Here is a 27,193-nt window from a genome sequence, read left to right on the forward strand (position 1 = left end):
ATTTGAGCTGATCAATCAGACCTTTAGGTGTTGTAAAATACAGAAATGGCAAGTGGTAATTTTCTGCCGTCATGGGAGGGGGTCACAATTCCATTAGCCAGGGCTCTACAAATCTCAGGTCGCTACGGAAACAATAAATCCCATCCCAGCACCTGGGCTCCCACCAGTCCATTCACAAATGGGACCAGGCATGAGCAACTCCATATCCGGGGCCTGACACCCCGGATATGCAGCGCCGGGTAGCTGATTCAGCTCCAGCCTGTGGCAGAACGACTAGGGTTGGTCTCTGCCTTCTCCACTGCCTGGCGCCTGCCTCAGTGATCTCCATTGTATTCCAGTCATTGGTTGCTGGGACAGCTGGGTGTGCTGGCAACCATTGACACGCTGCACACACTGGTGTGGAGGAAAATAGCCCTTGAGCCGCGCCACCTCCCAGCTCTTTCAGCTCAACCCTGGATCCATGCTTCAGATACTGGCTTACAGCTGCTCCTGGATCCTGATAGTAAGGCAATCTATGGGCAGGGGCGCTAATTCGGGGGTGTCTTTCGGATGAAGGTCTCTAGTTGGGAGAGGCACCGATACAAGGGGAATGTCAACTAAGGGGGCCCCCCCTATATCAGCATTACCCCCATAGAAGACCCCCCCGTTATATCAGTTACCTTATATTAGCACGCACACCCCCCCTTTACAGACCCCCATTAGATCAAAGTCCCTTTAAATTAACACCACTCTTAGAGACACCCCCTATTATATCAAGTCCCTTTTTATATTGGCACCCAATTTAGAGACCCCCTGCCCCCCATTAGATCAGAGTCCCTTTTTATATTAGCAACCCCCTCCTCCCATTAGAGTCCCCTCATATTAGCTTCCTCTTAGAGACCTCCCATTATATCAGAGTATTCAATTATAGGCGACCCCTTTAGAGATAAACAGTTTTCCATCTCAGAAAACAAAGCCCCGACAGGCAAAAAAAAGAGAAAAGCTGGCTCCTAGATTCAAAGCAAATTTGTCTAGCCCTGCCATTAGCTATACACAAAATATGGAGTAGAAGTAGCATGCTGAGGTAAGCAACTGACTTCAATTTTACTAAATGTATTTTAGGTAGGTTTTTCTTGCTTTTAAATTAATAGTGAACTGCACCATAAAGTGTTAGACCAGTGAAGCAGCTATTTTAAAACAAAGTAAAAAAGCCCTTCCAAAGAGTAGAAGATTTAACAGCACAAAATATTAGTAAACACCAATTTAAATAAATCTATTATATGCAATCAAAACAAAAGAGCAAAACGATAAAAATATAATGCAATCCAGTTAGAAAAAACAAGTAATAGTGTATGTATATTCAGTTTAATGAACAGAAATATTGTTGTGGTCAATAGGGTGGTCAGCTTCTCTATTTTGGTTTGCCGTCTTTCAGTGGTGCTGAACTCCTCTCATGGAGGCAACGGGTCCCTCTGGATCCTCTGTCCCATTAGATGCACGGGCAGCAGTCCTTAAGCCTTTGTTTTCTGGGTGGAGGTGGTGTTCAGTTGCATGGCAAGCAAAAGCCCCTCCATCCTAATTCTCCCCTCAGTCCTAAAGTGGCTGTCACCTTTGGTACTTACAAGCCAGCCTTTTCTGCTAAGGTTTTTCCTTACCCCACCTATTTTGATAAATTTGTTTGCAAGGATTGGGAACGTCCGAAGAGCCCCTTTTGTGGTTCCAAAACCGTTTTCAGTATGTTATCCCTTCAAAGAGGTCCTTCTGAAAAAGTGGACCTCGCCTCTGGTTGTTGACCTTCCTATCTCTAAGTGGAGGAGTCGCCTTCTCTTAGGAATCCTGCATACCAGAAAACAGAATCAGTCGCCTGCACTTTGCGTACAGTTGCCAGTTTTAGCCATGGCCCTTGTATCTCAAATGCTTAGATTTTCGAAGCTTTTACGCCAAAGACCTGGTAAAGAACAGGTGTCCCCTGTCTGTGGAATTGTTGGACCAGTTGGTCCAGGGCCCCAAAATGTTTGTGATGCTTCCCTGACAGCGTCCCCATTGCCCTCCATGCTTTCCATCTCAGCAGTGGTGCTGCGTTTAGTTTTTGTGACTCTTGCTGCAGACCAGATATCTAAAAAAGGCCCTTGCAGACTTCCTTTTCAGGGATGACATCAAGAATCTTACTGGTGGGAAGAGAATCTTTCTCGTAGTCTAATAAGGGGAAGGAATCCTGCTGAAATCACGGTCCGTACGTCCTTTGCACACAAGGCTTTTTCTATCCCTTCAAGACTCCCTTAGATGTGGCAAATTGCCCCTGGCCTCATAAGCCCACACAGTTATCCTCGGTATGAAGGCTTGCCCTTACCCGTGACCAGAGTTGGGGGTCAACTTCGCAGGTTCGTGGACCACACTGTTCTCCAACAAATGGGTACACGCAACTGTTTTTTTATTTTTCCGGCTGCAAGATAGACTGCTATTCTTTCCCCCTGAAATTCTTTTCTTTCAGTCTTCATCTCTCAGCATCTCACCAAGGTGGAGCAGGGTCTGCTGCTAAAGGAGGGGGGGGGGGGATTACCCCATACCCTGAGAGGTTTTGAGGGTTTTACTCCAACCTGTTTACGGTTCTTAAGAAGGAGTTTGCCTGTTCTTGGATTTCAAGGCCCTAAAATTGCTTTGTGGGGGTGAAGAAATTCAAGATGGAAGCCAGCTAATCATTAGTGGCTTCACTTCATTAGAGGGATTTCCTGGCCTCCATAGACATCAAGGATGTACGTTCTCATCTAAGCCAGGCACCAACAATTCCTATCCACTGCAGTCGAGCACTTTTATTCGACCTGGCCGCCTCTCCTCGGGTTTTTACCAAGGTGCTTGCTTTAGTTTTTACCAAGGTGCTTGCAGAGACAACTGGGTACTGTGGTAGTTGACAATCTGGATGACCACTTCCGAGCGAGGACTCGCTCTACGCTGATGGACATCGTGGCGATCACAATGTGCATTCTGAAGGAATTTGGTTTGGTCCTGAACCTCAAGAAGTCTGCTCTGCCCCGAACGAGTAGGCTGGAGTATCTGGGTTTAATCCTCCACTCAACGCAGGCAAAGGTGTTCCTTCTGAGGGACAAGCTATGGAAATGCACTGATTTGGCAGCTGCTATTCCGCAGGTTTTCCCTGCATTTTTTTTTTTTCCATACAGTTCTCGTAGTGTCCACCTTGGAGGCGGTCCTTCACACAAACATTTTACAGAAGAGAAATTATCTCTAAGTGGGACAAGCCCCTGCATCCTTGGACAGCCAGATTTGCCTGGGTTAGTTTGCCAGGGTCTCTCTTCTCTGGTACATCCGGTCTCCATTTGAGGCCATGAAGTTGTTTCTCCTTCGGACAGTGGTCACAACGGATGCCAGCCCATTTGGCTGAGGGGGGGGAGGAGTTCTGGGGGTCAAGATCGTCTCCGGATCGCCGGACGCCTAAAAAAGGCTTGTCTTACCTATCCATGTCCTATTGCTTTGGACAAGCAGGATATGTCTGCAGTAACAAAGCAGCTTCATGGAGGTCCAGTCAGGATCTAATAAGACAATGCCACTGTTGTGGCCTATGCCAACCACTAAGGCAGTATGAGTGCGACAGCAGCCCTGGAGGCTTCACGCATGCTTGGGTGGTCGGAACTTCATGTCGAGTTTTACCTGCTGTGTAAATTCTAGGCAATAGAGAACTAGCAGACAGACCACCTCAGTCTGGATTGGGGGAGTGGTCCCTGCACCTGGATGTTTCATCAAATATCTCTGCTGGAGCACCTTCGATGTTGATCTTCTTGCGTCTTGCCTCCTATGGAAGGTATTGGTTTGTGGTGAGAGTGAGGGACCCCCTGGCAGATGCTCTAGTAGTGCCATGGGGGTCAGTATTGGCTCATTTTAAACATGTTCTCCTTTTGACAGACCCAACTAGGACAGGAGCTTTTGGAGGAGACTGCAGGGTAGCCTCCCTTGCCTACTGACTATGGTCCCTGGCATTTGGGGGAGCTATGAGCATCCAGGAAGATGTCCTGTTTATAATGCAAGATGACATGTTATTACCATATTTAATAGTCAAGAAAGCCAATGATGGTCTCTACCAGCCTGAAAATCAAAGTTGAATGTGTAAAGAAAAAGCTGGTTAATGAGATTTGGACAGCCCTGGGTCCTCTTGAATACTGTGAAGCTGTTAGACAGTCTGGGGTGGGCACTCCCTGATTGATCAAGACTTGTCTAGGTGCCTAGCTGTTCGCTTACTAGTTAGCTGATAATTGGATTGCGTGAGTAAATGCCCGTACACACGTACCGATTGTCGGCCGTAAATATTCGGCCAACGTCCGATCGGCCGATTGTCGGCTTGTTAGTATGATGCTTCCGACAACCGACTGCGACTTTTTGGCCGAACAAAATCTGGTCTGCATGCTATAAAATTTTTGTTGGCCAACACCAGAACGGCCGATTGTTCGTCAGTTAGTACAGATTTCGGCCGACAAAAGCCTGGGCATGCTCAGAGAAAAAAAGACACGGAAAGTTAAACATCACATGACATCACTTCTGAAGTTGGTTGTTGTTGGCCGACAAAATTCGTGTGCAGTCTTGAGCACTTTTCAACCAACATGACAGCACTGGACAAAAGACGGCCGATCGTTCAGCCGACAATCGGTGCGTGTGTACGGGCTTTAGTATCAGATTAAATGAAAGACAAAAAAGGCAGTTGTCTCTCTCATTCTGTGCCTAGAAGAAACAAATGGTCAACTCAGAGCCTATCAAGAAGCACACTAGTAAGAAATAACAGCCCTAGGGGTAAAAGATGGTTTTGTGGCAAGTACAAGGGACTCTTGTGCAACGTGATGAGAATTCTATGCTTTTTATTAGAGGCCGTTGTGTGGGAAACCTGTTGCTATTGTGCTTCGAAATATTGGTGGGTTGACGAAAATAAAAGTATCTTTTTAAAGACCAGCAATATCAATTTTATTGGAGCGACGATATCTAAATACCTTGGTTTGTGACCTTGAGACCCTGAACATTCAGGGAAAGCCAATTAGGAGCCATGGTTTTCTTTGATGATCCCAAAACATCATCATGTTATAGGCTCACTCTAAGGACTTGTGGATTAGGAGGGAACAGGGAGAGTAAGAGATTTCAGAAACGGACCAAATATTTGGAACCACAACAGTTCTATGATAATACAATGCTGTCTAGCATTGTTGCCAGTCATTGGTACCTAGAGAGCGCTATCCAATAGGGGGGCCTCTTAGTACAATGAGATGGGGAGAGACATGGATCTCCTATGATAATAGGAACTGTCAATTGATGAGCAAGGTGGGAGGACACATAGTAATTGTGACTAAGGCTCTGTTAGAGAAACCAATCCAATGAAATGATACATAACTTCTAATACAAAACAAATACAGAGATCACCTATGGGTACAAAAGCTTTCCTAACTAATGGTCGTACAGTTCCTAAGGAGAGGGCAAGAAGGCTCAAAGAAAAAAAAGAAAAATATAAAGGGGGTGGCATGAAGGCGAGGGGTTTGGACTAACGGTATAGGGTTGGGGGGGGGGGGTGGACAGAGGATGTATACAGCTAGAAACATGGCTACTTTGGTGAACCCCAGCATTATGAGTGTATAAATGTGGTGTGGCATGGAGCACTGCTGAGGTGTTGTGGAAGCCCAGGTTGCTTTGATAGTGGCCTTCAGCTCGTCTGCATTTTTGGGTCTGGTGTCTCTCATCTTCCTCTTAACAATACCACACAGATCAGATTCCCTGTGGGGTTTAGGTCAGGCGAGTTTGCTGGCCAATCAAGCAAAGTGATATCATGATCCTTAAACCAGATATTGGTACTTTTGGCAGTGTAAGCAGGTGCCAAGTCCTGCTGGAAAATGAAATGAGCATCTCCATAAAGCCGGTCAGCAGTGGGAATCATGAAGTGCTCTAGAATTTCCTCGTAGAGGACTTTGGACTTGATAAAACACAGTGGGCCAACACCAGCAGATGACATGGCTCCCCAAATCATCACCGTCTGGAAACTTCACACTGGACCTCATGCACCTTTGGATTTTGTGCCTCTCCACTCTTCCTCTAGACTCTGGGACCTTGATTTCTAAATGAAATGTAAAATTTTAATCTGAAAAGAGGACCACTGAGCAAACAGTCCAGTCCTTTTCCTCCTTCGCCCCCAGGTAAGATGCTTCTCACACTCTCTGGTTCAGGTGTGGCTGGACAAGGAATGCGACAACTGTAGCCCATGTCTTGGATGCGTGTGTGGTGGCGGCTCTTGAAGCACTGACACCAGCCATAGTCCACTCCTTTTGAATCTCCCCCAAATTCTTCTTTTTTTTTTTTTTTAATCAAAAAGGTTTATTGAGAAAACACACAATAATGCACGTTATGGTACACAGTCAAAATATCAGACCAATACTTATAAAGAAATACAGCGCACAGCCAATGGTAAAAATACAACAGCAGGTCGGAGACCACCTCTCCCCCAAATTCTTGAATGGCCTTTTGCTTTAAAATTCTCTTAAGGCTGTGGCTATCTCTGTTGCTTGTGCATATTTCTCTATAGTTCGATGACAGACGCAGCTCCATATCTTCTTGACCATTGGGTTATGCTGCCCCCTACAGGAGTAGGACATTAGACAGGAAAAAGCTTTACCACACCTATGGGGCAGTCCCTGTAGGCATACGCCCATACACTCTGCTATAAATTCCCTGCTGGGACTTTGGTCTTGGCTGTTTTTTTGTGGGAACCTTTTTGTAAGACTTTATTTTTAGTTAGTGTTCCTGAGAGAACGACAAGCAACAGCCAGCTGGGTTTCGGACTGGATATACTAGATCCTTAAGGTCTCCAAGCCTGGTCAATGAGCCAACACTTCGCCGGGACACACATGTTCTGGGATGCCTGTACCCCCCTGGCCGTCAGCACCCTAACCCCGGGTGGAGAGGTAGTCTGTTCGGAGTGGCGCCCACCTGATGCCGTGGTATGGTGAGTAAGTTCCCCCCCCCCCCAATTCTCTGGCGGTCTCAGGGTGGACATGGGCCCCTCCCTAGGAAAGTCGGACCCTCAGGTATCCCTCGGTTCCCCTGGCCTCTTAGTGATACCTGGCCCCCTTTGGCTGTCCCCTCCCCCCCCCCACAAGCAGGTTCCTACCTCTGGGGGGCAGATGTATTGCGGCGGTTCTTTGCGGGGGGGGGGTTTGTCCTGGTGGGGTCTTCTCCTGGGGATCCCCCGATGCCTCTGTCTGATGACCCCCTGGGGGATCCTGGAGACCGCATGGCGTGACATGGGGGCCACCATTTTGCTGTAGTTTTCTGCATCAATGTAAAAAGTCTCTCGTTGAAATGCATGGGCGGCCATATTTTGGTAGTTCACCATAGGAATGCATGGGGCGGCCACGATCACTGGACAGCAAAAGAAAAGCTAGGGGCTCTAGGCATGACCCAGGGGTTTTTCTGTTTCCTGTGTCAGATCGTTTCTCTTCTCTGCACAGAACGTTCCTGTAGCCTCCAGACCGTTTCAGTGGTATGTTCCTGGGGTCCCTGTAGGTATTCCTCCGCCTGCTGCAGGCTGTGTTAGGGCTGGGACTTGTGGTACCGCTGGTGCAGCGGTGCGGATCATGTTTTTTGCAACTTTTTTTAACGTGACACTGCTTTTTTTGTATTAAGCTATTATGGAGTCCCAGGACCAAATTTCACCTACAGACCCCCTCAAGTGTGGTTGCGGGACCTGGGGTCAAAAGTGGATTTTGTTTTTAAAAAAATGCCACTAGCAGAAAGCGCCCTATGCCTTCCCCTGCCTCTTTAGTATCCTCAGATTCTGAGGTAGATGTGGCCGCCGTGGACGCATAACATCCTGGTGGATCTGGGTCTTCTCACTCTGACTATACATAGTGTGCAGCGCTAATTAAATTCAGACTTCATGACAAAGTTAAAAAAAATCACTATTAAAGTGCATAAGAACACAATCCCATGCAAACATAGGGTTCCACCAAAAGTATAGATAGGAGACAATCACCATGATGAATCCCCTGAATAATCAGTCCAATAAATGGATGGATAGATACCAAATCACTGGTATGTAACACCGCATAAGAAAGCCTCCACCAGTCACCCAAAAGTGCAGCAGCTTACCAGAGGGGGCAGATCCCCACAACAGAGATCTACATTGGCTCAAAAGATATCCACTGACCCTGGGTGTACTATTACAGGTAATCACCATCCAGATGAATAAATCCTGAGAAAATGTATTCCTTGCAAGGCTGCGGAGAAGGTCGTCGTCAGCACTTAGTCGCAGAAGTGTGTGCAAGTGTATTGTGAGGAGTCTCGATTGCTGCCTCGCCCGACGTCTGCACCTCCGACCACCCGAATCTGAGTGGAGAGGACGCTGTGTCCTGACACAGATATAGATCAGACACAGATATATCTGTGTCAGGACACAGCTTCTTCTCCGCTCAGATTCTGGGGGTCGGAGGTGCGGAGAGCGAGGCAGCAATGAGGACTCCGCACAATATGCTTGCACACACTTCTGCGACTAAGTGCTGATGGCGACCTTCTCCGCAGCCTTGCAAGGAATACATTTTCTCAGGATTTATATATCTGGATGGTGATTGCCTGTAATAGGAGTACGCCCAGGGTCAGTGGATATCATTGGAGCTAATGTAGATCTCTGTTGTGGGGATCTGCTCCCTCTGGTAAGCTGCTGCACTTTTGGGTGACTGGTGGAGGCTTTCTTATGTGGTGTTACATACCGGTGATTTGGTATCATCCTTCCATCCATCGATATATTGGACTGATTATTCAGGGGATTCATCCTGGTGATTGTCTCCTATCTATACTTTTGGTGGAACTTATACTTTTGGTGGAAGTGGAACTCCATCTTTGCATGTGATTGTGTTCTTATGCACTTTAATAGTGATTTTTTTTTAACTTTGTCATGAAGTCTGAATTTAATTAGCGCTGCACACTATAGTCTTTTTTTTTTTTAGTTGTAATGCAACAGTTTTTTTGTGCTGGCTGCTTTTGTAGTTACCATTATTGTTTTGTAATGAAGCACAGCAAAACCTCATATATGTTTCTCTTACGTCCTCCGACAGTCGCCGCCTCTTCATATTCGTCACATATGGGGTATTAGACTTTGCTCCGAAGGAGTAGCTAGGCAACAGAATATGTTAACATTAAAGCTTTTAACATATCCCACCCTCAAGGGGTGGTCCCCTCAGTCAATACCCTCCTACTTCCTGCAACCATATCTCAGTTTCAATGTCTAGCTTGTCAGGAGTGGCTGGCTCTCTCTGTGCTGGGGCTTTGTGCCCCAGACTCTTTCTTCTTTTTTGATTTTTTGTTTGAGTTTTCTCTCTACCTTTACTTAGCTGTTCTTTTTGTCAGCGTTAGTTCTTCGGATGAAGAGGATCATGCGGGCTGGGTCTCGGGCTGATCCCCCTGGTCGCAGGTCATGGGTCAGTGGCTTTCCAGCCTGCCATCGAGCGTTCAGCCAGGTAACGCTCCTGGCACAGTGAACGACCCATCCCTGTTCGGTGCAGGGATGATTGGTGAGGTGGCTACCTCACTGGACGCTGTGCAGTTTCTTAACCCCCATTCTGTGCGTCTTGTATGCGACTCTCCCTGCCTCGTGTGCAGCGGCTTGTTCGCCTGTGCGGGTCCCCCACGCCATTGTGAGGTAAGTGTATCTATGTGGGGATCTGTCTGTCTGGGGGGGTGTCAGTCTGGGACTGTGTAACCTGCCTCTGTTCACACTGTTTGTCTCCCTATCACTCGGCTGCATGCTGTGGGCTGCAAGGGGGGGGGGGGGGAGCTGTGTGACACTATGTGTGTCAGCCTTGTCAGTGTGAGAAGCTGTGTGCTGTGGGGCATGTTTTTGGGCATGTTTGGGCACTATACAGTGATCGCTGCGGCGATCTGACATGTTTTTTTATAATGACATGTGTGCATTACTGTACTGTGGAGCGGCGGTTTCGGCGCCAAACGGCGCCATTTTGCCTGCACTCGCTCCGGCCGCATGTTCTACATGCATGGCGGCCATTTTCTTGTAGCCTCCCATAGGCTTTCATAGAGCGCCCTGGCAGCATCACTTCCTCTTCTCCAGGAACACCGATCGAGGCAGCAGCAGCGGCGAGGGTCTCCTCAGGTTATATCCTTCCTATCCATTGCCTGTGTCAGTTTTATTGTCCCTGTGGGGGTCTCATTGTGCTTGTGTGTGGTGCGGTGGGCTGCGCTCGCCGCGCTTGTTAAAGGGGCAGTTAACCCTTTATTATCCGGCATTTGTAATAGGGGCAATGGATTCTCAGGAGGGCAAATTTCCTACCGCCTTGGTGGAAAGCCAGGGGACCGCTGTTTCCCCCCCCCCCCAGGGGTGGATTTAGCCACTATTGTGGCTGGCCTTGCTGCTCAGGTGCAGATGCTGGTGGCTGCTCAATCTACTAAAAGACCCAGAGTTTCTCTTTCCTCTGATTCTGAGGGTGAAGGTGATGGGGCTGTTATGGCGGGGGCCTCCTTTATCGGGGTCCCGCTCCTCCCTGGATCTAGTGGGGTCCGAGGTGGAGGCTGAAGTTGAAGGGGTTGATAATTCTCCCCCTGGCTCGCCTGAAGAGCTCGCAATCATGGATGAATTGATTGCTTCCATAAAACAAACGCTGCGTTTGCAGGATGTAGTGTGTCCCCCCGCTGCCTTGGCGGCTTATGGGACGCAGAGAAAACGCAGGACGCCGCAGGTTTTTCCCTGCAATGATGATTTTCAGCGCGCTGTTAAGGAACAATGGCGCAATCTGCGCAAACCTTTTGCTGTACCAAGTAGGTTCAAGCTGCGTTATCCTTTCTCGCCTTCCACTGATGAAAGGTGGTGTGTACCACCCCCAGTGGATCACGCAATTGCGGTTTTAAACAAATCCACTGCGATTCCTGCAGAGGATTCCCCTGTGTTCCGTGATGCCACGGATAGGAGATTGGAGTCTCTTGCCCGTCATACTTATTCTGTTACGGGTTCTATGCTTAAGGCTCTGTTTGCCTCTCTCATGGCGGCCCAGGCGGTCGCAAGTTGGACGCAGATGCTTAGGCGCGTCCTAGTGGCCGATTCGGCCTCGCCGGCGACCCTGGATATGGTGGATCAAATCCACCAGGGTGTCATGTATCTGTGTGATGCGGACTTGGACCTAGTCCCGTTGGCTGCACGTGTGCACAGCGTGGCGGTGTTGTCTCGCCGTCTGGTTTGGTTGAAATGTTGGTCGGTGGACCAGTCTTCACGTAAGACCTTAGCCAATCTGCTTTATGATGGGTCTCTCCTTTTTGGGGAGTCCTTGGATGTGTTGATTAAGGGGATCACCGGAGGTAAGAGCACTCTCTTACCCCATTTCCCCAAGGCTAAGGGGGCTTCTGGGAAGAAGCATGCTAATTTTCGGCCCCCTCAGGGGTCCTTTCGTGCCTTTCGGTCGCACTACAAGGGCAAACCGTTCAAAGGTCAAGGCTCTCAGAAGAAGCCCTGGTCTGGTAAACAGAAGTCCGGTCAATCCGGATCCGCAGCCCATAACAGTGCGGCCTAAAGGGGCGCCCTCACCCAGTTTTGGGGTGGGGGGACGCTTGCTCGGTTTTCTTCAACCCTGGTTGGCCCGCGTGCGGGACAGATGGGTTCAGGAGATCGTTCGATATGGTTACAAGATCGAGTTTCTCTCTCGGCCGGAGAGCAGATTTTTTCCCTCAAATCTTCAACTGTCTCCAGAGCGTTTACGGGACCTGCACCTGGCGGTGCGGGACCTGCGGGCTCAGGGAGTGGTAGTTCCGGTGCCTCATCGGGACAGATTTCGGGGGTTTTATTCCAATCTGTTCACCGTGCCCAGAAAGGAGGGCAAGGTTCGTCCAATTCTGGACTTGAAGGCTCTGAACCGCTCTGTGCGGGTTCGCAAGTTCCGCATGGAATCCCTGCGGTCGGTGGTGGCTGCCCTGGTTCCGGGGGAATTCATGGCCTCCATCGATTTGAAGGATGCGTATCTTCACATCCCCATTTTCGAGGGTCACCAGAGGTACCTTCGATTTGCCATTGTGGAGGATCACTACCAGTTCGTGGCGTTACCCTTTGGTCTCGCCTCGGCTCCGCGGGTCTTCACCAAGGTGCTTGCACCGGTTCTGGCATTGTTGAGGGCCCAGGGCATTTCTGTCCTGGGGTATCTGGACGACATTCTGGTTCGGTCTGCGACCAGCCAGGGTCTGGAGAAGGACCTGTCTGTCACGATGCAAACTCTGCAGGAGTTTGGTTGGACGATAAATTTTCCCAAGTCGACACTGAGTCCGTCGGTTCGTCTTCCCTACCTGGGAATGATTCTGGACTCGGTGCAGGCGAAGGTCTTCCTGCCGGAAGACAAACTCAGAACTCTTCAGGAGGAAGTCAGGTCCCTCAGGGACGTTCCGCACTCGTCTCTGCGGACGTGCATGAGATGTCTGGGATTGATGGTCTCGGCCTTCGAGGCGATTCCCTTCGCCCAGTTTCACACGCGGGGTCTCCAAGCGGAGATCCTGTCCATGTGGGACGGGCGACCTCAATCTCTGGATCTTCAAATCTCGTTGAGTCATCACACCAGAAGAGACCTTCTGTGGTGGCTCCAGTCCCCGATGGTGTCCGGGGGCAAGTCGTTCGTTTCGTCCTATCTCGTGGACGGTGATCACCACGGATGCCAGCCTGTCGGGCTGGGGTGGTGTTCTGGGTGTTCTGTCCGCCCAGGGAACTTGGTCGGAGGGGGGAGTCTTCCCTTCCGATCAACATTCTGGAATTGCGTGCGATAAATCTCTGTCTTCATCGCTGGACGGACCGGCTGCAGGGCTGCCTGGTTCGGGTGCAGACGGACAATGCCACGGCGGTGGCCTACATCAACCACCAAGGGGGCACCAGGAGTGCCCGAGCGGCTCGAGAAGTGGCCGACATTCTGTCTTGGGCCGAGACTCATGTCCCGGCGATAACGGCGGTTCACATTCCGGGGGTGGGGAACTGGCAGGCGGACTATCTGAGTCGCCAGACCCTGGATCAGGGGGAATGGTCTCTCCACCCGGCTGTCTTTCAGTTGTTGTGCGCGAAGTGGGGTCTTCCAGATGTGGACCTGTTCGTGTCTTGTCTCAACAACAAGGTGAGAAGGTTCGTGGCAAGGACGCGCGACCCTCGGGCAGACGCGTCGGACGCGTTAGTGGCCCCGTGGCATCAGTACAAGCTGATGTACGCGTTTCCACCGATTCAGTTGCTGTCCAGGTTCCTTTGCAGGTTACACTCGGAACGCAGCACGGTGATTCTTGTGGCACCGGACTGGCCTCGCCGGTCCTGGTACGCAGACCTCGTGAATCTGGCGGTCGACGCCCCGTGGCGTCTGCCTCTTCGAGACGATCTCCTGTCTCAAGGACCGATATACCATCCTGCTTTACAGTCGCTGGCTTTGACGGCCTGGCTGTTGAGACCGAGGTCCTGAAGGAGAAGGGTCTCTCCCCAGAGGTCGTTCATACTTTGATCAACGCGAGGAAGTCTTCCTCGGGGAAGGTTTATTACCGTACTTGGAAGGCCTATTTTGCCTGGTGTGAGTCCAAGGGGTTTTCACCCCGCACGTACTCGGTTTCCCGAGTGCTGTCCTTCCTTCAAACGGGTGTCGATCAGCGCTTGGCGCTGGCTACGATAAAGGGTCAGGTGTCTGCGCTGGCCGTTCTGTTTCAACGTCCCGTGGCTTCCAACTCCTTGGTTGGCACTTTTGTTCAGGGAGTGCGGCATCTGGTTCCTCCTAGGAGGGATCCTCTGCCCCCTTGGGACTTGAATCTCGTTCTATCTGTGTTACAACGTGCTCCTTTTGAACAGATCAGGGAGATCTCGTTGTCTATGTTGTCCAAAAAGGTCGCCTTTTTGGTTGCGATCACTTCGGCTCGCAGAGTGTCGGAGCTGGCGGCTTTGTCCTGCAAGTCTCCGTATCTGGTTGTTCATTTGGATAAGGTGGTCTTGCGACCTAATCCTTCTTTTCTTCCGAAGCGAGTTTCGGAATTCCATCTTAATGAGGATATTGTCTTGCCTTCGCTGTGCGCGAAGCCTAAACATCCAAAGGAGGTGAGTTTACATTCTTTGGATGTTGTTCGGGCGATAAGGGTTTACCTTAAATCGACCGAGTCTTTTCGAAAGACTGACTCCTTGTTTGTTCTTCCAGAGGGTCCTCGGAAGGGCATGGCGGCGTCGGCCTCTACCATCGCCAAATGGATCAGGCAGACCATTGAACAGGCCTATGCCTTGCAGGGGAAGGTTCCCCCTGTGCCTGTGAAGGCGCACTCTACTAGATCTCTGAGTACGTCTTGGGCCTGTCGTCATGGGGCTTCTGTAGCCCAGGTGTGTAAGGCGGCGACTTGGTCGACCGTGCACACTTTCACAAAATTCTACAAAGTAGATGTTCAGGCATCGGCGGATGCTTCCTTTGGCCGCAAGGTTCTTAGTGCGGCAATTCCCTAGGGTCCCTTGTTGGGATAAGTTTTTTATCCCCTGGTTATTTGTCTTTTCCTGGGTTGTTGCTCCTGTTGAGCAATTATTTTTCCTGTAGCCCAGCTGGTTTCCTTCCTTTGGTAAGGTTCCTTTCTTTGATGCGGAGACTGCGTTGCCTTTCGGCGCGGATGCGTTTCCCACCCCTCATGTTTGCACTGCTTTGGGACGTCCCCATATGTGACGAATATGAAGAGGCGGCGACTGTCGGAGGACGTAAGAGAAAACGGAATTTTTGTAAAATCTTACCTGTAAAATTCCTTTCTCTGAGTCCTCCGACAGTCGCCGCCCCCGCCCCTCTTTTGGGGTTTGGTTGTATACTCTACTGCTATTCCACTGAAACTGAGATATGGTTGCAGGAAGTAGGAGGGTATTGACTGAGGGGACCACCCCTTGAGGGTGGGATATGTTAAAAGCTTTAATGTTAACATAGACTTTGCTCCGAAGGAGTAGCTAGGCAACAGAATAATACCCCATATGTGACGAATATGAAGAGGCGGCGAATGTCGGAGGACTCAGAGAAAGGAATTTTACAGGTAAGATTTTACAAAAATTCCGTTTTCTCTTACGTCCTCCGACAGTCGCCGCCCATTCACACAGTCTTCAATTATGGGGTTATTGCTTCCTCTCCCCAGGAGTTTCTAGGCATAAGACTTGTAAAAGAACAATTCATCTACATAGTCACACCCATGGGGGCTGTCCTTCTAGTCCAATACCCCCCTGCAATAGCCACCCCAACTCAGTTTGTCTTCTGCCTAGCTTAGGAGTGGATAGGCTTCCCTGTGCTGAGGCTAAAGTCTCAGCCTTCCTCTTTTCTCTTATGATTTATTTTCTAAAATGTCTTTTTTCTTTACATTGCTAGCTGTTTATTTTATCAGCGCTAGTTAGTTGGATCTTCGGATGATGACGGCGTTTGCGGAGCTGGGAATCGGACTGACCGTCCTGGTTCTCCAGGACAGAGGGTCAGATGGAATCCCAGCCTGCCATCGAGCGTTTCGCAGGCTATGTGTTTGCCCTGGCCTCGCAAACGACTCATCCCTGTCCTCAGGGATGCAGCCATGTGAGGTGGCTACCTCACTGGACACAGCATAGTTTCGTCTGTGCACTACTTGTGTCCTGCGTTTCTGGCTGGCGGCACTCCCCTGCCATCTGAAGGTGGGCGGTTTCCCGTTTATATATGAGGCACCCCACGCCATCGGGTACAGGTAAGTACACTCTGTGTGGGGCCTCTTTCTGGGGTCGGCAGTCCTGTGTGTCTGTGGTGTCCCCTATGTCTGTGTGCGTTTTTGGGCTCCCTGGTCCCGGTCCCTGCGGGGGTTTTATTCTCTCACAGCAGCGCTGTGTGGGGTTTTGGGGGTCCCTCTCCTAATGTCGCTTTAGGGTGCTTGGAGGTGCAGACACATGCGGCGACCGCTGCGGGGTTAAAATCCTCCATTTTAAGTGTGGGCAGCATGTCTGGCTTCACTATGGGCGCTTATACAGCATGCTATGTAGTGTTTTTGGTGCCTAGCGGCGCCATCTTGTGTGTGGCAAACGATTGTTCCGAGCACATGTCGGCGGCCATCTTGCCGAAGCCTCCCCTTAGTTTCAATAGGCATCCATTTTCCCTGGGTCTGCAGCCTCAGTTCAGCCTCCGGTGGTGACATCACTTCCTCCTTTCTCACAGAGCCGACCGAAGGAGCTGGTAACACACTGGTGGGGTCCTGTCCTGCTGTTCCTTTCTTACTTGTGCAATCTTCCTGGTCAGTTGTCTCTGTGGGGGGTCTGTGCTTCAAAGTCCTTATTGCGGTGCTCTGCGGGGGTCCACGGCGCTCTTAAAGGGCCAGTACAAAAAAAAACTTTTTTATTTCTGCAATGGAATCCCAGGACAGCAAGTTCCCGCCAGCTTTGGTGGGGGATTTAGGTTCCTCTGAATCCTCTTCCATCACTAATTTGGCTGCTGTTGTGGCAACTTTGGTGTCAAAGATGGATGTGCTGATGACTGAACGTGCTGCTAGAAAAAGGCCTAGGATTTATTTTTCTTCTGATTCGGAGTGGGACATGGTTGCTGTAGGTAGCGTGGCCCTTTCGGGGTCTCGCTCTTCTCAGGACCCGCAAGAGTCTGAGGGGGAGGCGGAGGTTGCAGGGGTGGATGATTCCCCCCCTTGGTCACCCGAGAAACGAGCAGCTATGTATAGCACTGATTCTTTCCGTAAAGGAAACACTACATTTGGAGGATGAGCCCACTCCTCCGGGCGTTGTGTCCTCTTTTGGTACACACAGGACCTGCAAGACGGCGCAGGTTTTTCCTTGCCCCGCAGAGTTTCACCATAAGGTGAATGAGCTATGGCGTAATTTAAAACACACCTTCGTGGTGCCGAAGACGTTTCAACTTCTCTACCCTTTTGCGGCTACTACGGTTGCGCGCTGGTGTGTGCCTCAAGTGGATCACACGGTAGCCAGATTGAACAGGGCTACTCTGGTCCCCACCGAGGACTCTCCGGTGTTTAGGGAACCTACTGATAGGCTGGAATCTCTTGCCCGACATTCCTACATGGTGGCGGGTTCCATGCTCAAGCCTATTTTTGCCTCTGTAATGGTGGCTCAGGCTGTGGCGGATTGGACCAAGGTGCTCAAACGCACCCTTGTGGCTGACTCTGCCCCCCCACTACAGTGGAGATGGTGGATCAGATTTATCAAGGAGTCATGTATTTGTGCGATGCGGCTCTAAATGAGGCCCCTTTGGCGATACGCCTGTACAGTGTCGCAGTGATTAACCGTCGACTAATATGGTTAAAAAGCTGGTCGGCTGACCAGAAATCCAGGAAGACGGTGGCTGATATCCCCTATGCGGGGTCTCGCCTTTTTGGAGACTCCCTGGATGCATTGGTTAAAGGAGTCACTGGGGGTAAGAGCACTTTGCTGCCCCAGAACCCTAAGGGAAAATGTTTCTGCGGTAAGCGGAACTCCTCCTTTAAACCTAATCCGGGGTCCTTTTGTGCCTTCAAGGCGCAGAACAAGGGAAAACCCTTCAAGGGCCAAGGGGGCCAGAAGAAGCCCTGGTTCAGCAAACAAAAATCCGGCCAAGCTGGGACGGCGGCTCAGTCCGCCTCTGCCTGAAGGGGCGCCCTCACCCGTTTCAGGGGTGGGGGGACGTCTGCGCGGTTTCCTCCAACCTTGGCTGCTCCGGATCACGGACAGGTGGGTTCAGGAAATCATTCGGTCAGGGTACAAGATCAAATTTCTTTCTCGGCCGGCAAACAGATTCTTTCCCTCAAATCTTCATTTGACCCCAGGGCGGTTGCTGGACTTGCATCATGCGGTGCAGGATCTCCACGCCCAGGGGGTTGTCATCCCGGTGCCTCATCGGGACAGGTTTCGGGGTTTTTATTGTTCACTGTGCCCAGAAAGGAGGGCAAAGTGCATCAGGTTCTGGACTTAAAAGCTCTGAACCGCTTTGTGCGCGTTCGGAAGTTCCGCATGGAATCACTCCGCTCAGTGGTGGCCTCCCTGAATCCGGGGGAGTTCCTGGCCTCTATAGACCTGAAGGATGCGTATCTGCACATCCCCATTTTCGAGGGTCATCAGAGGTACCTCCGATTCGCTATCGCGGAGGATCATTACCAGTTTGTAGCATTACCTTTCGGTCTAGCTTCGGCTCCAAGGGTCTTTACCAAAGTGTTGGCGCCTGTTGCGGGCACAGGGCATTGCGGTCCTAGGTTATCTGGACGATCTCCTGGTAAGATCGAGTGCCAGTCAGAGCCTTTTGCGCGATCTGTCTACTACGGTCCAGACGCTCCAGGAGTTCGGTTGAACTATCAACATTCAGAAGTCGACCTTGTCGCCTTCGGTTCGACTCCCGTATCTGGGAATGGTTCTGGACTCTGCTCAAGCAAAGGTGTTCTTACCGGAGGACAAGCTCCGGACCCTGCAGGACGAGGTCCGGTCCCTCAGGGACAACGAATAATCTTCACTCCGGACCTGTATGCAGTCCCTGGGATTGATGGTGTCGGCCTTCGAGGCGAGTTTCACAGTTTCACACGCGAGCTCTCCAGACAGAGATCCTCGCCAGATGGGACAGACTGCCTCAGTCCTTGGACTTGAGAGTGTCTGAGTTGCCAGACCAGAATGGATCTGTTGTGGTGGCTTCAGTCCCCGGCTGTGTCGGACGGGAAATCCTTCCGGCCGATTCTGTGGACGGTGTTAACCACGGATGCCAGCCTGTCGGGCTGGGGTGGCGTTCTGGGCAACCTGTCTGCCCAGGGCACTTGGTCGGTGGAGGAATCCTGCCTCCCCATCAACATTTTGGAATTAAGAGCGATCAGGCGGTGCCTGCTCCACTGGTCGGATCGTCTTCAGGGCCATCCTGTACGGGTGCAGATGGACAATGCCACTGCGGTGGCTTACATCAATCACCAAGGGAGCACCAGGAAGTGACCAGTATTCTGTCTTGGGCCGAGACTCATGTCCCAGCGATATTGGCAGTTCACATTCCGGGTGTGGAGAATTGGCAGGCCGACTATCTGAGCCTCCAGACCCTGGACCAGGGGGAATGGTCCCTACACCCGGAGGTGTTTCAGATGCTGTGTGCGCAAATCCCCGGATGTGGATCTGTTCGCGTCTTGGCTAAACCACAAGGTGAAAAGGTTTGTGGCAAGAACGCGCGATCCTCGGGCAGACGCCTCGGATGCGCTGGTGGTGCCTTGGCATCAGTATCGACTGATCTATGCCTTTCCTCCGATTCAGTTGTTGTCCCAGGTTACTTGGCTGGTTGGCCTCGAACAATCACTGGTGATTCTGGTAACGCCGGACTGGCCTCGCCGGTCCTGGTACGTGGACATCGTTCACCTGGTCATAGAGCCTCTGTGGCGGCTGCCAATGCGGGAATATCTACTGTCTCAAGGACCGATCTTCCATCCTGCTTTACAGTCGCTGGCTTTAACGGCCTGGCTGTTGAAAGCCAGGTCCTGAGAGACAGGGGTCTCTCCTCAGAGGTCATTCCTACTTTGATCAAGGCTAGAAAAGCCTCTTCTGGTAAGATTTATTACCGTACATGGAAAGCTTATTTTGCCTGGTGTGAGTCCAGGGGTTTCTCTCCTCGTTCCTATTCAGTGGCGAGGGTGTTGGCTTTCCTCCAGACTGGTGTGGACCAGCATCTTGCGTTGGCCACGATTAAGGGCCAGGTCTCTGCACTGGCTATTCTTTTCCAGCGCCCTGTGGTGTCTAATTCCTTGATTCGCACCTTTATTCAGGGTGTGTGTCACTTGGCTCCTCCTAGAAGGGAGCCCTTGCCTCCATGGGACTTAAACTTGGTTCTGTCCATGTTGCAGCGTTCCCTGTTTTAAAACATCAGGGAACTTTCGTTACCTATGCTATCTAAGAAGGTTGCGTTCCTGGTAGCGATCACTTCTGCTCGCAGAGTGTCGCAGTTGGCGGCATTGTCGTGCCTTTCCCTTTACCTGGTGGTTCATAGGGATAAGGTGGTCTTGCGACCTAATCCATCCTTTCTGCTGAAGGTGGTTTCGGATTTTCACCTGAATGAGGACATTGTTTTACCTTCGCTTTGTGCGAACCCTAAGCATCCGAAGGAGGTTGCCTTGCATTCTTTGGATGTTGTCAGGGCGATCAGGGTTTACCTGTCATCGACTGAATCCTTTCAGAAGTCTGATTCTCTTTGTCCTTCCTGAGGGATCTCGGAAGGGTATGGCTGCGTCTGCGGCAACCATTGCCAAATGGATCAGACAGACCATTGTACAGGCCTATTCGTTGCGGGAACGGGTTCCTCCCTTCCCTGTCAAGGCGCATTCTACCAGGTCGGTGAGTGCGTCCTGGGCCTTCCGGCATCAGGCTTCGGTGGCCCAGGTGTGCAAGGCTGCGACTTGGTCGTCGGTGCACACCTTTTCCAAATTCTATAAAATTGATGTTCTGGCGTTAGCTAATGCCTCTTTTGGCCGCAAAGTTCTCTGTGCGGCAGTGCCATAGGGAACTTTGGTTTTGTGTGGGTCCCTGGCTGTTGTGGTTGTTTTTCCTCTTGGTTATTTGTTTTCCTGGGTTGTTGCTCTTGTTGAGCCCTGTTTTGTTACCCAGAAGGTTGCCTTTCTGTCATGTAAGGTTCCTTTCTCTGATAGGGGTTCTGCGTTGCCCACCCCTCATGTCTACACTGCTTTGGGATATCCCCATAAGTGAAGACTGTGTGTATGGGCGGCGACTGTCGGAGGACGTAAGAGAAAACGGAATTTTTGTAAAATCTTACTGTAAAATTCCTTTCTCTGAGTCCTCCGACAGTCGCCGCCCCCGCCCCTCTATTGGGGTTCTTATACACTATTCTGCTTGCGACCAAACTGAGTTGGGATGGCTATTGCAGGGGAGTATTGGTTAAGAAGGACAGCCCCCATGGGTGTGACTATGTAGATGAGTTGTTCTTTTACAAGTCTTATGCCTAGAAACTCCTGCGGAGAGGAAGCAATAACCCCAAAAGTGAAGACTGAATGGGTGGCGACTGTCGGAGGACTCAGAGAATTACGGTAAGATTTTACAAAAATCCTGTTGTCTCACTCTGACAGTAAGGAGGCTATATCCTTGCCAGCTGCCGCGCGGGAAAGCGCGCTGGTGGAGGCACTTATTGTGTTGGTGCGGGAAACCTTAAAAAATGGCGGATGATTCTACAGCGTCAGGGACGCAGGTGTCTTTTGGCACCCGCAAATCCCAGAAGTCCGGCAAGGCTTTTTCCTGTCCAGAATGTTTGACAACATTGTTAGTAAACAGTGGAGGCGCATCAAACAAATGTTAGTGATGCCTAAGCACTTTAAAAGGCGCTACCCCTTCGCGGATGCGGTCTCCACTAGGTGGACCGTGCCACCAAAGGTGGATCATCCAGTTTCCAGACTAAACAAGTCTGGTGTGCTCCCGGTGGAAGAGTCCCCGGTATTTACAGAGCCCGTGAACCCCCATTCTTTGGGGATGCTTTTCTTCAAAGTGGACAGGACGACTGCACCGTATTGAGGGGGAGGATGAATGGGGCCATGTATCGCAAGCTCTTGGCCAACAACCTTTTTCCCCTCAGTAAGAGCATTGAAGATGGGTTGTGGCTGGGTCTTCCAGCATGACAACGACCCAAAACACACAGCCAGGGCAGCTACAGAGTGGCTCCGTAAGAAGCATCTCAAGGTCCTGGAGTGGCCTAGCCAGTCTCCAGACCTGAACCCAATAGAAAATCTTTGGAGGGAGCTGAAAGTCTGCATTGCCCAGCGACAGCCCCGAAACCTGAAGGATCTGGAGAAGCTCTGTATGGAGGAATGGGCCAAAATCCCTGCTGCAGTGTGTGTAAACCTGGTCAAGAACTACAGGAAACGTATGATCTCTGTAATTGCAAACAAAGCTTTCTGTGCCAAATATTAAGTTCTGCTTTTCTGATGTATCAAATATTTGTCATGATATAAAATGCAAATTAATTACTTAAAAATCATACAATGGGATTTTCTGGTTTTAAAATTCCGACTCAAAGTTGGGAGTACCTATAATAAAAATTACAAACCTCTACATGCTTTGTAAGTAGGAAAACCTGCAAAATCGGCAGTGTATCAAATACTTGTTATCTTCACTGTATGTGACGTGGCTCCACTGCTAGCCAGAGTGTCTGCAGTGGGAATTGCTATTAGACGCATGGTGTGGCTAAAAAGCTGGTCTGTGGACCACGCTTCCAAAAAGGCTCTTTTCTGTCATTCTCTTTACTGGGGACAGGTTGTTTGGATCCTCCCTGGGTGAGATCATCAAAGGCCTTACGGGTGGGAAGAGTACTCTTCTACCCCAATCCACCAAGGGCAAGGCGCCACCTAATAGACGGAGCCTTCATTTACTGCTCATAGGCAGCTCTTTCCTAACTCTAGGTCGCAGGACAAAGGAGCTAAGCCATTCAGGTCTTCTGGGGGTTCCAAGAAGACATGGTCGGGTAAGCTGAGAACAGGCCAATCTGGATCTGTGGACAAATCCTCATCTGCATGAAGGGACACCCTCAACAGCTTCTGGGGTGGGAGAACGTCTTCACTTTCCGGAACCATGGACTTCCTTGATTCAGGACAAATAGGTCCATGAACTGATCCGATCGGGTTACAAGATCGAATTCCAGTCTCGACCGTCAGACAGGTTCTTCCCATCCAATCTATGCCTTCTCCAGACCGGTTAAGGGATCTACGAGAGGCGGTACAAGATCACCTGTCGCAAGGGGTGACTGCGCCGGTTCCTTCTCGGGAGCGCTTTCAGGGGTTCTATTCAAACATAACTGTGCTCAGGAAAGAAGGCATAGGATGTCCAATCCTGGACCTCAAGGCTCTGAACCGCTTTGTATGGGTACAGAAGTTATGAATGGAGTCCATTTGAATGGTGGTGGCTTCTCTACACCAAGGAGACTTTTTGGCCTCCATAGATATCAAGGATGCATATCTACACATCCCTATTTACACTGGACACCAACATTTTTCTTCGCTTCGCTGTAGGAGAAGCGCATTATCAATTTGTGGCCTTACCCTTTGGTCTTGCCTCTGCCACCAGGGTCTTCACCAAAGTGTTGACTCCAGTGTTGACATTACTGCGACAATGGGGATTACGGTATTGGGGTACCTGGACAATCTCCTCTTAAGAGCAGACTCACATTCATCCCTGTTGGGCGACTTGACAATTACTGTACAGACTCTGCAAGAGTTTGGTTGGAACATCAATTTCAAAAAATCTGCCCTGGTACCATCCTTAATGGGCCATACACACTATAAGATTTTCTGAAGACTTTCCTTTAGATTTACCAAAACCATATAATATGAGGTCAAACCTAAACACTTTCAATTTGTATGCAATCTTGCAGGCCCTTGCCTAAAAAGGTAAATCTTTTTTACCTTTTTAGGCAAGGGCCTAAAAAAGAAAATCTTAGTGTGTATGGCCCTTTAGACTGGATTATCTGGGCCCGACTCTGGCCTCTGCTCTCCACCGGACAAGCTGCAAAAGTTGCAGGGGGTGATTCTTTTGCGGTTAGCCAATCTGTCCTCTCTGCGGGCTTGCATGCAGGCTTTGGGTCTGATGGTGTCAACCTTCGAGGCGGTTCCGTTTGCTCAGTTCCACACGAGACCCTTTCAAAGGGAGATTCTTGTCAAATGGAACAAAGATCCAAAGTCCTTGGACACTATGATTCGGTTGAGTCACAACACAAGGACTGCTCTATTATAGTGGTTAAGCTCTTTCGCACTATGCCAGGGCAAGTCCTTCCTCCCGCTGTATTGGACTGTGGTAACCACAGACACCAGCCTGTCCTGCTGGGAAGGAGTGCTGGGGAAGCTTTGTGTCCAAGGGTCCTGGAGAGTAGAAGAGTCCAGACTTCCGATAAATCTTCTGGAAGTCAGACCGATAAAGCTTTGCCTGAGTCACTGGACAAATCGTTTACAGGGTTGTCCAGTCCGGATTCAATCGGACAATGCCATGGCCGTGGCTTACATCAATCAAGGGGGCACCAAGAGTGTCTTGGTGGCCGAGATCCTGGAATGGGCAGAGAAGTCTGTTCTAGCCCTTTCTGCAGTGCACATCCCAGGTGTGAAAAACAGGCAGGCGGATTACCAAAGGTGTCAGGTGTTTGATCAGGGGGAGTGGTCCCTGCACCCGGAAGTCTTTCACCTCCTGTGTCTCTGGTGGGGGACACCCAATGTTGACCTGTTTACTTCTCGTCCCAACAAGAAGGTTCAGAGGTATGTAGCCAGGTCAAGGGATCCTCTGGCCGGGACACTGGTGGCTCCTTGGGGTCAGTATCGGCTGAGCTATGTGTTCCCTCTGCTAAAACGCATGCCAAGGCTTCTAAGCAGAATAGAGGTGGAAGGGATTCTGGTGGCCCCAGACTGGCCTTGCCGGTCTTGGTACGCAGATCTGGTAAGGTTGTTCGCTAATGCTCCTTGGAGACTTCCTCTCATGGAAGATCTGCTGTCTCAAGGGCCGATCTTCCATCCTGCTTTACAGTCACTGGCTTTAATGGCGTGGCTGTTGAAAGCCAGGTATTGAAGGATAGAGGTCTTTCCGATTTCTTTCTTTACTAATGACCTTTTGTGACCTACCCTCCTTGTCGAGGGTGTCAATGACTATCTTCTTGACAACTGTCCAGTCAGCAGTCTTTCCCATGATCGTCTAACCTACTGAACCAGACTGAGAGACCATTTAAAGGCTCTGGAAACCTTTTACCGGTGTTTTGCGTTAAGTAGCTGATTAGAGTATGACACCATGGGTCTTCAGTATTGAACTTTTTCACAATATTTTAAATTTCCGAGATACTGAAGTTTTCACTAGCTGTAAGCTATAATCCTAAAAATAAATAAATGCTTAAAATATTTAACTGTAATGAATCTGAGAGTCTCACTTTTTGAATTGAATTACGTAACTTTTTTATGAGCAATTTTTTTTAAAATTTACCTGTGTATATACTATACTGTTCAAACATATGCAGAAAGGAAGAACTGTCTGGTAATGGATTACAGCAAGTTATATGCTTTTGAATAAGGAACGTATGAAAAGGCAGTAATCTAAAATTAAGTCACTGGTAGTTGCCCTGGGACAAGGGAGGGGGGTGGCAACCATAATCCACCCCAAATAGCCCTCTGAGGGGGGCAAGCCATGCAGGTATGCAGACACTCCAGCTTCCCAACAGGGTGACGTTACACTGCATATAACAGGTCATTCAACTAAAAATCTCTTAAGCAGAGGTGTCAAACTCAATTTCATTGTGGGCCGCATCAGCATTATGGTTGCCCTCAAAGGGCCGATTGTATCTGTAGGATTAGATGGCCAGAGCACCCAACCCCCTGTATCTGTAGGATTAGATGTCCAGAGCACCCACCCCCCTTACATCACAATGCACCACCTTACCTTGTTCTGCTGCCAGGAAGAAGATGCGGGTGGATCTGGGAAGAAGTGCAGGGTCTGGAGGAGAACCAGAGGCGCAATGGAGTCAGCTTCCAGAGTCTACTTAATGCTAATACCAGGGGAGGCAGCGGCTGCACAGAGGTGCAGGATCTGTAGGAGGAGTTCTGCCCTCCTCTGCTGCGGACTGCTGAGAAAGGGGTCGGTGGGCAAAGATGAGCCTTTCTGCAGCTGCACAAAGGAGTGTAGGATCTGGCAAAGGAGTTCTGTCCTCTCTGCTGCTGACTACTGAGACAAGGTGGGGGCAGGGACAAGGGGGGTGCAGGAGAGGTTCAAGGGCCACATGAAATGGCCTGGGGGGCTGCATTTGATACCTGTGCTATAAAGCATTCCACACCTTCAAGAACAGTACAGAGCCAATAAGGGATATGAAACAGTGGGAAGCGCAAATAAACAGTATAACAAACAATTCTGATGTAGAAGTCAGTGTAGGCAAAGGTAGTCTGGGGACAAGAAGGCCTACTTGGTTTACGCAATAAGCAACTGAGAATTGTCCACCATGGGGTCCAGCGTGGGTGTTTTCATGTCCCATTAACAGAGAACCTGGTTTCCTGCCAGAAGCTTGGGTTAAGGTATGGTAAGACCTGTTCAACTACCATTGGTGGTATGGGTCCCTTCAAACTTAATAAAATCTACATAAAAGTGTGGGGGATGTGGAAGTCAAGTGCTCACGATTTGTAGTTCATAATGCAGAAACCATCATCATGGGTGAGAAACCCTCAAAATTTGGCTAAGGGAGAGTTGGGATGTGAACAATCTGGAAACCCACACTCAAGAAACCACTGTGGTCTCATGGCGAAAGGCACTAAATTCCCAACACGTCAACCCCCACAAGCTAACAAAAACTGGGGGAGGTGAGAAAAATTGTCTAAACTGTCAGGATGCAATCCAACAATGAATTAGGATGTCAGTCAACCGTTCACCGGGGATTGGAAGGCTTGGGAATGAAGAGGCTGGAGAGCCTGAGATCTTTGGGAGCCAGTGATCGGGCTTGTTAATTCAACCCCTCTGGAGCCAGTCTGGGCGTGCGTTGCTGATGGCTGACCACATAGATCCACAGGAACTTCATTCATGGTTTGTAGACTAATCTGGAGCTCTGAGAAAGAAGTTGCTTTATAATGGGCTTCATGGTAATGAAACACCAACATATAAGTGAACCCCCACTGGTATCTGATATCGTGCTTGTAGAATTTGCAGAAGGGGTTTTAACACTCTGCACTTCAGAATAGTGAATCGTGCAAGGTTAGCATAAATCTGGTAGGGATGTCCCTGGAAAGAGGGGGTACGGGTATTTCTGGCTGCCCACATCACCGCATCTTTTGTATGGTAGTAGTGAAATTTTAGGAGTAAATTCCTTGGCTGACCATCAGGTTGCCTGTGGGTCAGAGCTTGATGGACACAGCCCAGCAATCAGTGGGAACAAACTCTTGCAGTAAAGCTAACAAGGAGGAGACTTTGAAATCGGTTATGGTTTCCAGGAACCCCTGGAATATAATATTCCTATGCTGAGCTCTGTTTTCTGTGTCTTTGAGCTAATAGCGGAGTGTAGATATTTTCCCCTTACAAGTCCTCTATATCTGCTTCGTAGATGTCTAGAACGTTGGTAGCAGCATCCACTCTGTCAGTGAGAGCAGTGTGCTGGCTCGGGTCATTTTTTTTTTTTTTTAATTTGCCAAGAGCCTTTTAGCGATGGTTACCAGTTCTTCTCTAACAATGCCTCCAAATTTTGTCTAACCAGGAAATGTCTGCCATCAGCTTCCTGAGAGCGCTGTGCCAAAGGGAACTAATGGAGGCTAT

The 27,193-nt window shown here is 49.9% G+C and overlaps 1 protein-coding gene across 1 annotated transcript in view; it reads right to left on the reverse strand.

Moving 5' to 3' along the window:
• The window catches only part of DERL3 (derlin 3), a 56,216-nt gene that overhangs the window by 15,664 nt on the left and 13,359 nt on the right, over window positions 1-27,193 (reverse strand). The window lies entirely within an intron of this gene.

This window comes from Pelophylax lessonae, assembly GCF_965119305.1.
Source record: "Pelophylax lessonae genome assembly, chromosome: 1".
In the NCBI taxonomy this organism is placed as follows: domain Eukaryota; kingdom Metazoa; phylum Chordata; class Amphibia; order Anura; family Ranidae; genus Pelophylax; species Pelophylax lessonae.